This window comes from Tiliqua scincoides, chromosome 4 (genome assembly GCF_035046505.1).
Source record: "Tiliqua scincoides isolate rTilSci1 chromosome 4, rTilSci1.hap2, whole genome shotgun sequence".
NCBI lineage: Eukaryota > Metazoa > Chordata > Lepidosauria > Squamata > Scincidae > Tiliqua > Tiliqua scincoides.
This window is the reverse complement of record NC_089824.1, coordinates 198,804,769-198,821,675: the sequence shown is the minus strand read 5'-3', so window position 1 is coordinate 198,821,675 and position 16,907 is coordinate 198,804,769. Positions and strand designations below refer to the sequence as shown.

General features: G+C 42.1%; 1 protein-coding gene across 1 annotated transcript in view; it reads left to right on the top strand.

Moving 5' to 3' along the window:
- ZHX3 (zinc fingers and homeoboxes 3) overlaps window positions 1-16,907 on the top strand; it is a 60,902-nt gene that overhangs the window by 16,261 nt on the left and 27,734 nt on the right. The window contains exon 2 of the mRNA XM_066624049.1: window positions 15,269-15,376. The gene's annotated coding sequence lies outside the window, so the exon portion shown is untranslated. The remainder of the gene's footprint in view (window positions 1-15,268; window positions 15,377-16,907) is intronic.

Genomic DNA, 16,907 nt, shown 5'->3' with positions numbered 1-16,907 from the left:
TACTTTGGCAGTGACTCTGAGGCAGAGGTCTTTCTCATCATGTGCTAGCTGGTCCCTTCTTCGAAGAACAAAACAAAACTGGAGGTACAAGTTTTGCATAGGGCCCTGTGTTCCAGAAGAAACAGCTTGCAGTACTTGCTGTTAATTGCAATCAAGCAAGGATTTCTATTTACACACTTATGCTAGCAACTAAAAGGAACAAGAAAGAAAAGTCTAAGGATGGAGTCAAGCTCCATCCCATAACAGAATATCTAAAGTTTAACTGATTGTTGGTCATGTTATTACATCGCTCCCCTTTTAGTTTACAACTTGAATGTAATCTTTCAGATAACTAGGAGATCTTTTCTTGTTGGATAATGCAGAAACAAGGATCTCTTCTGGTGTAGGGGATATAAACATTTCCATCTGTGACCCCCTTGCTAACTAAACTGATAGATGACTGCAAGCAGGGTTTCTTAAACTGTGGGTCGTGACCTGATTATTGGTGGGTCACCAATCTGCAATTGACAAAATAACAGAAAAGAAAAATCCATTGAGCCATATGGAAAGTGAAACGTCACATAAACATCACATATTTATTTGCGAGTAGGCAAACATGCCTTGGTCCATTGCGAAGGGCAGGCTGAGAGGAATCCAACACCACCAGAATGGCCCTGATCTGATGAACACAGCCCCCCAAAAACACCCAAGAAGGAAGTCCCTCCCTCCAAGCTGAGGAATGTATTGAGCCCAATGGAAAGTGAAACTAAGCCACATGTTCATGTTTACTCATGAGTAAGCAACATGCCTGGGCTTGTGCGGAAGGTCAGGCAAAGGGCAGTGCAAGGCTACCGGAATGGTTCAAATCCAATGAACATGGAGCTCAACAGGTGCAAGTTCTAGATGCAAACAAAATCATGGTTGTCCTGGCCACTGACTGTGGATGTGCCTGATACGGGAGATGTTTCTTGACTACTTGTTCCAAGTTTTGAAGTATGGCCATATAAGGACAAACTAAAATCTTCATGTGTGAAATTCTTAGACAATAACTTTGGTATCTCATAGTAAGCAGCCACCCTCTATGCTCAGTTCTGCACGTCTGCTCCAAAATTGATTGAGTTCTTCTTCTGGACTGCTTTTCAGTCAGCCCCATAATGTGTACTGCATTACCCAGGACAGGATAGGTCCTATCTAGCCCATGTTCTTATTTGGGCAGCCTTCACTGATGTCTGAGTTTAGTTGTTCATCAACTACGCAGCTTCTTCAGGGTTCACCTCAGCTGGAGATGATTCAAGTAGTGGTAGACTGCTTAGGGCAGTGGTTCCCAAAATGTGAGCTGGCGCTCCCTGGGAGCCACAGAAACCAGCCAGAGGAGCCATGGAATCCTTGCGAAAAACCCACCACCCTACACAATGGATAGGATTGTAGCCTTAATGGGGCACCATGGCCAATGGCCCAGTAGGTCAAGGGAGCTGCCAGTTTAAAAGGTCTGGAGACCACTGGCTTAGGGCATCTGCATTGCCCTGCTTTGTAGATCTTGTATTCGTATGCAGCTAAAGTCAGTGCCCAACACTGTAGTTGTGCTGCTGCCTTGATTTGCACTGTTTTATTTTCATTAAAGAACTCAACCAGTGGCCTGTTACAGTGGTGAAAGGTTTCCCATTAAGGTAAATGGTGGAATTTTTTAATGCCAAATATGTTGGCTAGGCTTTCTTTTTCCAGTTGAAAGTAATCCTATTCAGCTTTATTTAGTTCCCTGGAGGCGCATCCAATGTGGCATTCTTCCTTATTTCCCATTTTATGAGACAGAACAGCCCCTACTCCATAGATAAAGCATCATAAGATAGTATGTATTCTTTCTTTTTTTTTTTTTAATCAAAGTAGACCAAGAGCTCTGAGGATCTTAGTACTACTTAGAATCTTGGAGTGATTATTCTTGTTTCTTTTCCCATTGCCATGTTATCTCTTTCCTCAAGGGATGATGATGTATGTAAGGGATCTAAGAGGGCTGAAAGATTTGGGAGGAGTTGGTGGAGCTCTGTGTTTTGTGGAGCAGGTGCTTTTTCAGTCACCACTGTGACTCTGTTTCACAGGATGATGATGATGATGATGATAAATAATACAGGTATTTATATACCGCCTTTCCTGGTCTTTATTCAAGACTTTATTCAAGGCAGTTTACATAGGCAGGCTTATTTAAATCCCTGTAGGGATTTTTACAAATGAAAGAAGGTTTTTTCTTTCAAGAACCACAACATTCAGGTGTTTCTCTCTGATGTGGTTTCACATTCTGGCCTCCATCCTCCCACGCTCAGAGCAGATGGAATAGCTTGGCTTCAGCTTGTCAGCTGCTTCAAGGTCGCACAGTGCTGGTGGCCTCGAACTGGCAACCTTGTGGATGTTATCTTCAGGCAAATGGAGGCTCTACCCTCTAGACGAGACCTCCTGCCAGAACAGGATGGATTCTGTTTTTGTAAGTCTTGTAACCCAAGTACTGTGCTTCTGGCCTCAGGTGGAAAAAAAATTCTTCTATTTTAAATGTTTGTTTTTTCCTATCTTAGAAGTTCCTTCTCCAGTGATGAGAGGTATCCCTGATCACTTTTGTCAGTTTTGAGAATATCATCAGTCTTTGAGAATATCATCTTATCACTGTTTGAGGAATTTCCTTCATTAGGTTTTCCATGGCTCTCTGAAATACCACACGTTCTGAAGAAACGCCATAAAGCAATCTCTTGTATTGGTCCAAGCCCTTGTGAGTATTTATTGTGGTTAATCTCTTTCAGGCCTCCCCCAATTCCATCTGCTGACAGGTCTGGGAAATACCCAGTTTGTTAACATGCTGACCTCCCTGCTAGCAAATCTTTTGTATGTGGAATGAGGTAGTTGTCTATCTTGGAGAACTGATTAATTGTGACTTGATAATCCCTACAACTGTGGATGGTCTGGTCTGGTTTAGCCACTGGCACTACTGAGATTGCCTATTCTGAAAATTTCACTGGGGAGATTATGCCTTTTTCACCAGTCTATCCAGTTCAGGTCAGTCATCTCCCTGAGGGCATATGGGACTGGTCAGGCCTTGAAATACTGTGGCTGGCTCCATTTTTTAAATATAAAATCTGACTTTAATCCTCTTCAGAGTCCCTAGCCCTTCTTTAAACATTACATGATGGGCATCCAGAACTTCCCATGTTGGTGGCCTTTTTTAAGCTACGTATTATAGATTTCATCCCAATTCAGTCTAAATTCTTTCAACCAAGTTCTACCAAACAGGTTTAGCCATTTTCCTTTTAATGCTAGTTCCTTTAAGGTCCTCTGGTGTCTTTTGGATTTTACAGGGATGCACACTGACGTTCCCCACTATAAGTCTGCAGCTTCATTTTTGTCCTTACCAGCAACTTCAGGCCTCCTTTACTCTGTTAAGTCTCTTCATTTATCTCCGTAACTGAAGTCCTGTCCGTGCGAACAGACTGATTACTTTTCAGTTACTTTGTAGGGCTCCACACTTTCTTGTAGTACAGAGTACACAGTGTAGACAATCTCTTCTTTCCCTATGTAACCAGCTTCCCATTTCTTCCCCCTTTCTCCCCCTTTGGCTTGGTGGGGATCATTCAGGGCCTGGCAGTTTTGACTGATATCCTCCTCTACATTATTTTTTTTTTTTAGCCCAATGTCCAGTTTTGTTTGTATCAATGGCACTGGGACATTTTTTATGTTTAAAATTGCAGCTGAATGCTCTACAGTGAATGCAGCTTTCCAAGGCCTGAGACTTTTGTGGTGGCCTTTGCAGAGTTCATATGAGTTGCCTTGTTTTCTAAGTGCAAATTCGTTAAGTTTCTCATTGCTGCTTCCATAGCCTGTTATACAGTTTTTGCCCAGGTCAGGTTTCCTTCTGCCAACAACTGCCTATAATTTTTCTCCACATTTATTCCACAAACAAACCACTCTCTCAATAATCCTCTAAAACAGTGTTTCTCAGTGGATTGGGACCCACTAGGTGGGTCGTGAGCCAATTTCAGGTGGGTCACCATTCATTTCAATATTTTATTTTTAATATATTAGACTTGGTCACATGGTATGTAACTGCATTTGGGGAAAAGTTATAGACCTGTACTTTGAAAAAGCTACTATGTATATTCTTTTAACAATGATAGTAAATGGGACTTACTCCTGGGTAAGTGTGGGTAGGATTGCCACCTAGGATTGTTAAAAATTTCCTGCTTGAAGATGTCACTTCTGATCATGACATCACTTCTGGTGGGTCCCAACAGATTCTCATTCTAAAAAGTGGGTCCCGGTGCTAAATGTGTGAGAACCACTGCTCTAAGACATAACTAAATGAATAGTGCTCAGGTAACATTTTGAGCTCAGTTGCATGTTCTGAGATAGTCTCTATCTTCTTATCCTATTACTAAATTTAAAATGTCCCACAATGAGTTTTGGCTTTGGAGTATAGTTTTCTGTTAAGACTTTTTGTAGATCCATTAGACTTTTGTCTCCTGGCTTCTGAGGTTGCAACAAACATTAAAAGTGTTTTTGTTGCAACAAACCGTAAGAAAAATTACTTTGTCCTGATCTATGATATCATGTGCCTGAAAATAGTGGCCCAACCTTTCAGTATATTGCTGCCAATCATCTTTTTCTGGATCAAACTCCTCAATTTTGCTCAAGGATGCCATAGCTAGACTTCCTAGTCACCACTTTTTTGTCGGGCACTATGTCCCAGAAAGAGTAACTCCTACTCCGTTATTGCAAACAGGTATTATCCGTGGGTGTTCCATTCCCAAATCCCCATGAATACTGAAAACTGCGGATAACAAAATCCGTAGTTCACGGCACCTTTAACCCTCCAAAGTCGACCAGAGCTGTACTCTGGTCGCCTCCATAAGGTGATCTGAAGGCCAGGCAAGCCATGCATGGTCTCCCCAGCCCTCCAAAAGCATTTAATGTCGCTTCTGGTTTTTCTGTAAAACTGGAAGTGACCTTCTAAGGCCTCCCAGAGGCCTTTGAAGTCATTCTGAGGGCTGGGGGGGGGTACACATGTGGCTACTTCTGACCCTCAGATCAACTTCCAGAGGCGACCAGAATGCAGCTCCAGTCGTCTTCGGAGGCTTTAGGTCAGCCATTTTCAATTACTGTGCCGTGGCACACTAGTGTGCCGCAAGTGGTCCACAGGTGTGCCACTGGAATTTGGGGGAAGGTCATTTATTAGTAGGGCCAATGGGGATGTGACCCCCCCCCCACTGGCAGCATGGTGTGGCCTTATCAATTGTAAAAAATCTTGATGATGTGCCTTGACCATTTTAGTGGCCTTGTCATTGTGCCATGAGATGAAAAAGGTTGAAAATTGCTGCTTTTGGTTGATCCATGTCTGATTCGGTGCAGGTCGTGTTGAACGAAATCTGCAGATAGAAAAATCTGTGGCTAAGTAGGCTTAACCTGTACTTTTTAAAATCAAACAGCATAAAACATGTAAACTAGCAACTAAAAGGAACAAGAGTGGTGGGGTGGCATCTACTCCATCCCATAACAGAAATACTAAGATATAACCTTTTAGTGGTCATGTTTTACTGCCAGGAATCGAACCTGAAATCTTTTCCATCCACAGCTTGTGCACCACTGACTTTTCAATATCACATTATGATAGTGTGTGCTTGCTGGGGATCTTTCCTCCTTTTTTTCAAAAATAGTCTGCAATGCAGCACTTGAAACTGGTCAAAGTGGCAGTTGAGGTTAGCAGGGCTTTATTACCCCATAACTATTTTTTAAAGAGAAAAATGTTTTCATTCACTTCTCAATTGAAAACTTTTGTTTAAAATAGCATGGGGGGGAAGGGAAGCACAATTGTGATTGCAGCTGCAGCAGGGGCAAAGTAATAAAGTCTCCCTACCCACTTGCTGGGGTTTTCATAAGTTTCATGCACACCACCCCTGCAAACTATTTTAAAAAGGGAAAGAGAAAACCTTGGACCATGTAACATGGAATTTGGTTCTCATGCTATGACCCTTCCCTTCTCAAATCAACTGCTTGAAGTTGATCCAGGTTTATCCTGACACGCTGTACGATATTTTCATATTGATCTCTTGGCTGTCTTGTATTTCACTGTCAGAGTTAAAGGTACATGTGTACTTGTGTGTTTTGGTTGTGATGGGCTCATGCATGTATCAATTGCGACTGTTTTCTTCAAAGTACATGCAAGTTGGAGCCCACTCTCCCATTGTGAACATACAGTTAGGGAGGTGGCTCAGAATTGCATGAAATATGGAGATTTGTAACAGGCAAATAGTCAGATGAAAGTACGAGATGCAGAAATGGTTTGAGAACATTCCGACTATGTTAGTGCTGTACTGAATTTTTTTTTTTTTATGGTTCACACTGGTTCAGGGCAGGTGAACTTCCTGCCAAAAGCCTAACCACCTTATCTGGAAAAATTGCTTTTTGCATGTACAGTGTAAGCGATCCACACGCAGTATGATATTTGCCTGTAGCAGGTTGCCTGTTTAAAGAGGGTGAACATTTTTATCCTTGCTCATGTGCTGAAATGGGGGAGGGAGGGCGCAGACTATTTTGTGAAGAGTGAAAGGTCTTGTGGAAAGGTGCTTCCTTTTTCAGCTCAACCGTGGAATATGGAAATCTAATATTGTATAGCCTTAAATAATTGAAAATTATGATTTTAAATGTTTTCCAAAGAGGAGTAGTTTTGATGTGGCATAGCCTTCTTGTTACTAAGGAAAGGCAAAAACTTGGGAATCGGCGTCTCTGCTAGAAGAATTTGTATTCTAATGCAGTAACGTAGATGGTGCTGAAGCCTGAAGATCATTGGCAGTGCTCCTGATGGTCTTTGGCTCAGCTGCTCAGAGTCTGCGGAGCAGGCAGAACAGGCAAGAGGGCTTGTTGGGAAAAGAAGAGTGGAAGAAGCCTAGGCCTGAAGGGAGATGGGGATGAAGGGGTGGATTAGATGGCAACCATTAGGGCTTGGGGGAAAAAGAGGTTCAGAGGGATGATAGGAAGAGGAGAAGCAATATTGTGGAACAGAATGAGCGGTGAGGAATCGTATGTTGATTTGAAGTAACCAGCCAGCACTTTGGCACCAGGCCTCTAGTTCTGCTCTAATTGCCCCTGTTGCGTAACAAGAATTAACAATAAGCAGCCTAGAAGAATTTCAGGGCATGGTATGATGCGGCCAAACTTTTTATACAGGCTTTTTAAAGTAAAACCGACTCGTAGCATTTTTCATGGCTTACTTCTTCATTATGCATTAAACTTTTCCTAGCAAATTCTTGGTAATTTCGTAGGTCAAGGTCTTGGCTTTGAGTGCTGGATCCTTTCCAAAGTGTGTTGAAATCTTTACCCCTTTAAAAACAAACAAGAAAACACAATACGGTATACCCTTTTTTTTAACCTGTGAACATTAGATGCAAATATAAAACAGTATTTTTGTCAGTCCAGGTTTTCTGGCATATCATGTATCTTTTTCTGTGAGTTACTGTAGAAATGTGGTCTCAGGGGCCTTGTGAATAAGTGACCTATGAGAGTGGAGCGAGGGTCTGGAAAACATGACGTGCCTGCGTAGTGGTTGCTGTGACATCACAAACCACATTCTGCTGTTATAGTTACCAAATGGTATTGGAACCCAGCATGTGGGAGTGGGTTAGATATTATGAAAGTGCCTCCAAGTCTGAGCAGAAAAAACAGGAATCGTCATGTCAGTGAACTTCCTGCAGAGTTTCAGTACAGGAGAGCATTTGTTTTAAAGAGCAGGCAAAGTTAAGACTAATAAGGAGAAAGGAGCTTGAGTAATTCTGCTTGCTGTTGAAACTCACTTCGGAAGAAGTGGTAAGAGTCCTTCTTTTCCTAGTACCGGAATTCAAAAAATCAGTCCTCCTTTTTCCTCCTTTCAGTGCAATATTGCATGGAGTTGGGCAGCTGTTTTGTTTTTTGTTTTTTTCTCAAAGCTGTGGATGGAGGTAATGCTGGGCTTCTCTGGAGGAAAGGTCTGTGTGCATATGAACGTCAGCTCTTATCATTTTCTATCTTTTCATAACCTTATAAGATCATTCAGTTCTTATTTTCAAACTTTTCACAACCTTATAAGATCAGGTATGTGGACGCTCTAGTATCATTGATATTTTGATGTATGCAGTACCCGCTTGAGCAACTTCTGCCATCAGAATCCTCACACTTTTTTTCTTTAATATTTTGTTGTTTAGGGGATATTGTACCACCTTTGTCAAGACACCAGGTGGTTTACAATTGGCAGGCTGCTCATAAACCCCATTTTTTCAAATGGGGTTTTTACAATAATTGATCTGTGTAACAATCTGGGGCAGGAGGTGTGATCTGGAAGCTGAGCTGTTGCCCTGGCTGATGACACTAAGCAGGATCAGCCTTGGATGGGAGACTAGTAGTCGCTGACCAAGCTTTCAGAGGAATGTGAAGTGTGTGGAATGTGGTGGAGTCAGCTGTCAAGACACAGGTAAAATCTTGAATTGGCCAGGGAGGGACTGCCTGTGAAGGATTCTGTATATTCTGGAAAACGTTTCCTTGGCATTTTCAGACATCTATGCAACGTATTTGCTTATGCACCACTCTCTCCACCTACCCTTCACTTACCAGTTTGGTATGCTGTTTCTGAGATTGATTTGATTGACCATTTACTGTAGCATCATTTGTAAAAATCACAATGACAGAATATTACTGTCTTGCTTCTTATAATTATCCAAAGAATTTGTCAAGTCTGTGAATCCATCTATTATAAGGGTAACTCTGTTTGTCAAGGCTGCTCAGGGAAACATCAGTATTACCTTGGGAGTCTCCTACTGCAAGCATGTACGTTGTGTATGTGTGAAAATACAGGGGTTAAACAGCTGCCTGGTTTCTTTCATTTTTTTCCAGAAATAAATGAGAGCTACCAGTATAAAACAGAATGAAGAACAGGGGCAAGATGTAGCCCATTTGAGAGAGAAAAGGCATCCTCATCTCTGACTGCATTCAGCCTTACCAGATTTTCCACACATATCACATTCCTCCCAGCGACTCCCTGTCCCATCCAAGGCTGAGCCTGCTTAAGCATCTTCAGACAGGGCAGCAACTTTTTTCTACAGCTACAATTCTGTAGTCAACTCTTAGCTGCTTAGGGAATTGCCTAGTTCAGACTCTGATTTATTGGCAACTGTTCCTGTTTAAAAACAGAAAGCAAGATCAAAATATTGATTATCTGTTTTATGGAATCTTGGCTTCAACATTTTCAAATTTTGAAGTGTTATAGTGTTATAGCTATACAGAACTAAACAAAATCAGACATTAAGATGTAACTGGATTAAATCCAAATATCCTGCGTTCACCAGAGATTCAGCCCAAGTTTACACATTTATTACATTTCTATCTCCCTTCCTTTGATTGAACTCATGACAGGGTTCTCAGGTGATCTGCTATGCAGGTACCAGTGGACCCATAAGCCAAGGTTGATGTAACAAGTGCCTTCAGACACATTCAGTTGGAACCACAGCATGCAACACTATCACCTCTGACCATTCCTCTTGTCATTGGGAAATCTATAGTGATGCTAAGGGACATGGGGCCCCAATCCTGAAGCCATTGGCACCCAGGGCTCCAGCAGTGCCAAAATGGTGACCACAGGATCCTGTGGGAGCCACGGCTACTGCCAGGGTCTCATCGGGGAAGGGAGCATTCACCCCTTTCTTCCAGGCAGCCAGCAGCAATGGGTCTTCTTGTCTCTGAGCCCATGTTAATGGGCACAGGGTCAAGAAGATTTTGTCAGGCCTTCTGGCTTGTGGGGGGGGGGTCAGGATGCAGCAGCAGTTGCTGCTGCCATCTCCACTCCCTTGCGGACCCAATTCTCCCATCCCTCCCCTGCCCAGTTCTGTCTTCCCCCGCCCTCCCCCCAAAAAAGCTGTGCCTCCACCCAATGGTCTAGCTTATTTCTGGTGATGGCATGGCATCCTCTTCATGGTGCTGAGCTCAGCGCCAACTGGCACTGGCCCAGTGCTGGTACTCATTCCTTGTTGGGAGCCATGAACATGCTTTATGGCACATTCGCGACACTCGGAGCCAGTGCAGAGGCTCAGAGCCAGCTTCAGAATTGGACTGTCAGAAAATGCATAAAACCACTGCCAATCAAGCACAATGGTTACCATTTTATATATAATCTAAAAATTACAAACATCCCTTAAGTCACACTGAACATGAACAATTCTTGCAGGAGATGAAAAATCTGTAATTATATTTATTTCTGGATTTATATACCGCCTTTCCTTCTCTTCAGAGTGCTCTTCGGATATTACTCAAGGTGGTTTCCATAGGCAGGCTTTCTAGACCCAATAAGGGTCTTTACAGAGTTGTTCCATGTGTATAAAATCCTTCAATCTCTACCTGTTATCCTTCAATGGTGTAGCCAGCTTCTTCTTGGCTGCAGGAACATTCTGAGCTTTTTGCAAGCAAGCCACACAGGTTATGCCCTGGTGCTCATATCATTTGTGTATAATACACTCATACATTCACAAGCTTAATAGTTGCATCGTCTTGAAACCACTGGATTTGAGTTTTTTAAAAAGTTGTATGAATATTGCATATGATCTTCTGTATACATTTGAGAACACTGAAGATTTTTAATTATGAAAAGTATTAATGCAAATGTAGAGGATGATTCAGTTCCCTACTGCCAACTCTCTGCCATTTACACACTATTCTTGTACATAGTGACTGGCATTCATTGCCTCTAAGGGAGGAGCTGGTGTGGTTCAGGGGCTGATTCTTACACCAGTTGAGTTGTGACTTCCTGCTTTAGTTCCCTGCTCGTAGCAATTGGTTTTTGGAATTTTCCCCAAGAGCACACACATCCATTTTGCTTGCCACTGCAACTTCTAAGTATGGTCTGAGTATTGGCAAATATGTGGTGACTTAGGTTTTCCAAAATTCTTGGCTACAATTTTTTGTTTTTCTGTTTTGAGCAAAGAGAAGAGAGGGGGAAAGGAGTCTGCCCTGAGCTAAGCAGAGTGAATGTGAGGTGGGTGTTCCATCAGCCCTGAGGATTTTATATGTCGTATGTTTATAAAACACAGAAGAAACCATTATAAATTTCTTTATAGGTGGTGCATCTAAATTGAAGAGGATTATCAAGTAGCTGATATCATATTTTATTTAATCTATTTAATTACACTTTTTATTTATAGCTAGTAGATCGCGTTGGAAATTATATTCCTTTATATGCTGCCTTTTAAAATAAAATTTTATATGACCATAAAATAAGAACTACAAAAATCATTTTTATGTTCTTTCTATATCACTTTAATATTGCTTGCAACAAACCTGCCAGGTATGTCAGGAGTATTATATCTATATTCCAGATATGGATATGGCTGATACTGAGAGAAATAGTAACTAACCCAAGGTCACCTGTAGAACAATCCTGTATCTATTTACTTAGAAATAAGTCTCACTGTGGGGCTTACTCTTAGGTGAGAGTACATAGGATTGCAGCCCTAGTGAGTTAATGGCTCAGATCAGATTGGAGATTTGCCAGCTCAAACATTTGGCCTTCTGAGCTACGGTTTTGTTTCCAATAATGAGGAATCTGTTATCTTTAGTTCCCCTGGTTCTTACCCTTGTTTTGTTAACAAAGATTTTGCAAGAGAAATTGATATGGAACTGAGCACAAATTGAACTGCTAATGAAATACAAATTCTGTGGAATTAAGTGACAAAAGTTGTCTTCGTTCCCTAACTTTTTTCCAATGTATTATTTAAGTGACCTTTGATTCCTAGAATAAACAAAATTGTGTTGTGGATTTTCTGTCGAGTATACTCATTCCAAGAACTTATAGTAAATCTGATTGTGTTCTTGTTCTTTTCATCACTGTATGTTTGTGGGATGAAGGATTGGATTAGAATGGACAAAACCTTTCCTATTTCTGTTTTGAAGATATTTTTTGCTTCTTCAAAACTGGCATAATGTGTGCAAGTTTTCTATTGTGGCTTGGTGCTTCCCAGAATCTCTTGTTTGTGCCCCATTGCTCAAATCCTGGACTATTGCGTGCCTTTCCCGATTCTGTGCACTTGGCTTCTTTGGAAATGAGTCACTGTTTTTTCTACCCTTTTCCTCCAGCAGATAGGAAATCGGTTTAGAAACCAGTTGCATTATTTGGGCTTTATCCATAGTTACAGATCCATAACCTTTCCGTAGCTACATATTATGCCGTTATAACTGAGAGAATTGCAATCAATCGCTATTGTATACGTTGCATCCATAAACAAGATTTGGCATAGTGCTGAACTAAAACGGGGACCGTGTGTGTTCTCCACAACTATTTTTGCCCCTTATGAAATCCTCTCCCATTTTTCCATCAAAAGGAAGTGAAATCTTTTCACAGCATTTTGGTAATAGATACAGATAGAAGGTACTGGGGGTGAACTGTCCCTGTTGCTGAGACAAACAGCATTCCCTAGAAGGGGTCCACACTGCTGAGTGAACCCCACCCACAGCTGCACAGTGTTGCAATGTGTCTTCACCGGACTTCTTTGTTGCCAAGCACCACGCACCTTACAGGGAACAGTTGAGACAACTCGGCCAGTGCTTTCTTGTACCAGCTGCACTCAGGGTCAAACTACATGCTAGTAAAACGTGTCATCAAAAGTTGTGTAATGTTGGCAACATATTTACGAAATCAACCATACATAGTCACTTTGGAAAGTGGAAAACAGCATGTGAGGAAGGGGTTAATCTGCCACCTTTGCATGTAGCATTCCCTGTCTGGGTTGGGCCTTCCATGGCTACTTTATTTTTGTTAAAGTAGAGAAGCTGTCAGTCTTAAGCCAGCCTGTTTATCAGTGTATTATATGTAACATGTAGTTGTTGCCTGGTTGGGGCAAAAACCAAAAGAGACAGTAAACCCCCATTCATATTCTGTCCCAGTTAGTCATAAACGACTACATGTGGCTTTAAGGGGATCAGGCCTAAATCTGCCTGTACAGCACTGGTGGGCATCAAAACTACCAGCGGAGTGTGGTAAGACAGGGAGCACTGGCCTGATTTCCTGGGTAGAGGAGATCTGTCTTGTCTCTTTCTCTCCCCTACCCTCTCTCTACCCTGCAGGTCAGAGAACAGTGGCGGCATACAGCCTCCAAAAAATGTCCTTGCAAATGGGAACGTAGATGTTTTTTATTTGCACCCTTCCAACAGCAATTTCACAGCACTCATTTGGTGGCCACCTCTCTCTCCTCCTTTTAGTTTGGACAACTCCTTTGCCCCTGGTGTTCTGAGCTGGAATGATGCAATCTTTTATATTGACGCTATGTTTGGAATGGTAGTTTTAACTCCCTAGGAAGCAGCTCTGCATTGATCCACGTTTCTAAACATACTATAGCAGGGCATGTCATGGATTTATCTCAATTTCTGTTTAGTTTCTAATTCTGCATTCCTGTTACGTGGCTTGTGCATTTTGCTTTCAGGGATTTTTTTTTTCCTTTTTTAAGTTTAGCCCATTTTTTTAAAAGGAGAAGTTGGTTTAACAGTTGGGGCTTGCAGTGGATAGAATTAACCTGCCACTTTGAAGGAGGAGAGGTAGCATACTGCAGAATGCAAAGCTGATGGTTTATATATAGCCATGGGTATAACAGAATCAATGTGGTGGTTGTGATAGCTTCTCTAAACAACTTCCTGGCTAGTTGATTATGGTATTCAGAACCTTTAGCAGACAAATGATCTAGAGTGCTGTTGCTACTGCTTGATATTTGAGTCATTAAACCTTACGCATTTTGTGTTTCATTTTTCTCTCTCTGCATTCCCTGAAACAAGTATCCAAAAAGTCTGTCAATGGTCTTTAGCCATCATAGTGAAAGGGGAGCTCAGTGGCCATCACCATCTGATTGCCAGGCACTGGCAGCAAGTATGGACAGCCATCTCCATCATGTCCTGCTTTTTAAGTCTCAAAAGCCGTTTGACTGGCTTGGCTAGAATGGGCTTTCACTGACCCACGAAGGCAGTGATTTTCAGTCTTTTTCATATCACTACATACTGACAAGGCACTAAAATTGTCAAGGAACATCATCAGGTTTTTGACAATTGACAAGGCACACCATGCTGCCAGTGGGGACCTACAATCCCCATTGACCCTACTCATAAATGATCTTCTCCCAAATTCCTGTGGCACACCTGTGGACCACTTGCGGCACACCAATGTGCCACAGCACAGTGGTTGAAAATGGCTGCACTAAGGCAAAGATTATATTCTTGTTCACCTTGTAGTTAAAGTAGGGAATTAAAAGGAGGAACTCTTGTTGGTACTTGGGATTTGTCGCTTGTGAAAAAATAAGGGGTTTCTTTTCTTTGAGAAAGGGAGATTGAGATTCTCATATATGGATCCATATCCTGCACTGAATGACTTAAGTGCTTGTTCTTATATACACTTTGGAGATGCTTAGCTCTCCCCTCCTTTCAAGTTGACCATTGGGGAGGGAATTTCAAACTAAACTGCCCTTCCTGCACTTTTTAAACCAAACTGGTTTTGGAGGGACACCTGTACTTTGAATTCTTACTGACTTCACGCAAGCAGAAAACAGCTTTTAACCTCTGCTCATGGCACCAATATTCTTAAAACGTTTAAAACTTTGGCACTCATTGCCAAAATACAAATTTAACATTTAGCTTTAAGCACCAAAACTTAGTATTCAACTGTAAAGATTTCTTTCTAATGCCTTCTGGGGGCAGGGGACGACGACACAAACAACTGTTTCAAATCCCCTATTTCCCAGTATATATTTACTATATTTTCCTCACTGAATGTTATCGTTTGTCCTACTGATGTATAATATATAGTTACAAGAAGAAGGCTAATGGGTATGTCATGATTAAAGCTGGGGGACATGTTTATTCTTGGTGGGAGCAGGGGGTGAAGGAGGGGAGGACACATCTCGTAAAATGACTTCCATCCTTGGGTTAGAACACTTCTCCTTGATAGGTTGCTTTATCAGCAGGGAAGCAATCAAATATTCAGGCTCCTTCATTCTAAAGTGAAGAAGGTGCAAGTGGGATATACTGTGTGCTTCTTTTGGGTGAGCAGGCCAATGTTTGCCTCAGTGTCCTGTACACAAATGTTAGAGGGCAAAAAGAGCTGCTTGAATAGTTCAAACAGGAGTAATGTGTGTGTTTTTAGATGGCATGTTGCAAGTTGTGGTGCTTCATTTCTGTTTGAAATAAGATTGAGAAAATTTGTGCTGGCTTTCAAATCTGTAGTAGAACACTTCTCAGCAATCATGTGTTCTCCTAATTCTTCCAGGGTTGAATCAGGACTACAGCTGTTAGGAGAACAGATCCTACAATGCCTCAAAGGAAAGATGAAGAGATGGAAAACAGTACATTAAAGGAACATTAAAGGTTTTTTCAGGTATGCATTGGGCTTGGTATTAATAGCTTTCTGGTTGACTCTCCTTGGTTCCCTATGTAATATCTTCACAAGCTCATCCTGTAAACATATTGTGTAATGATGTGTGTCAACAGTTGTGATGCACATGATGTGTTTTTTCAAAAATAGTTGTAATACTTCTAATATATAATTAGAAGAAATTTAAGGATTTTACTAGAATAATTCTGGCATCTCCACCAAACTTCCTTTCTCCTTTCCATCCAGAATGGAATCTTCCTTGATTTCAGTCAGTCAAGTTCTATGCTGCTGCTGTTGCCTTGTCTGCTGTTGCTGGCCCAGCCCTGATGTGCACAGGACAGGGGACTTTTCAGCCACCTTCACGCCTGCTTGAATGGGAAGGGAAAGTAGGTAGAATTGCCATAAATGCAGAGCCAGCCTGTCCACAAACCGAATGATGCCATTTGCATTGATGATGGAGTGGGGTGGTGGTGAACAGAAATCTGTCACCGCCCCAACTCTGCCGCAGGTGGAGCTGGCCTCGTTAACAGCCTTCTATGCAGACTCTTTAAATGACGGAGGAAATGCGGAGTGCGCTGGAATTGTTCCCAGCATGGTCTGCACTTCCTCTTTCGTTTATAGAGGCTGCACAGAAAAAGAAATGAAATTACAGCATTCTGATTCTTGGAGCACAGTGATCTGTCTCAATCACCTTTCTCCAATGGCTCTTTTGAGCCTGATGGAGGAAGGAGCAATGCGGGGAAAATGACGGAGGCAGATTGCTGTGCTCCCTGCAGCGATCCTCACCACTTACCTAACTCCTTCCTCTTGAATCAAAGTGGGAAATGTGGTGCATGCTGGTCCCAGTGTCCCCTGTAAAGGGTGTGTGGGTTGGGCTGGTGGCGGCGGCACCGACAGGGGATATGGCACCATTGTAGGCCTCGGGCACTGCTAGCCTAATAGCTTCAGCTAGCCCTGCATGCATAACCCTACCTGATTTCCCCTTCCCCTCCTGTATAATTAACCTTGTTTTAAAATCTGAACAGGCATAAATGCTGATTAAAAGCTGTGCACTGCTTTATCATTATCACCCACATTGCTACTGCCCTTGATATAAAGTGGCAGGTGGAATGAGATTTTCCCACTGGGGGCAGCTGATACCCTTCTGAGGAGCCATTTGCCAGCTCCAACCCCGTATTGAGAATTTTCCAAAGGAAGAGTCATGTTTTTCATACTTGTATGTCCCTCTTTCTGAATTTCCCTGTGTTGTGGCCTTCTGTGTCACAATAACTTTCCAATATAGCCTATGTTGCTGACCCACAACTTCTTCCCCTCTCCCATCCTATATTTATGGCTAATGAATGGATCATTTGACAACCTTTAAAGGACCAGCGCTGCTTTCCTAAAAGGCTAATAGCAGCTTTGGGGATGCCAAGGCAAGACTAATTTCTCTACCCCAGTGGTTCTCACACATTTAGCACAGGGATCCACTTTTTATATGTCAGGACCCACCAGAAGTGATGTCATGACCGAAAGTGACATCATCAAGCAAGAA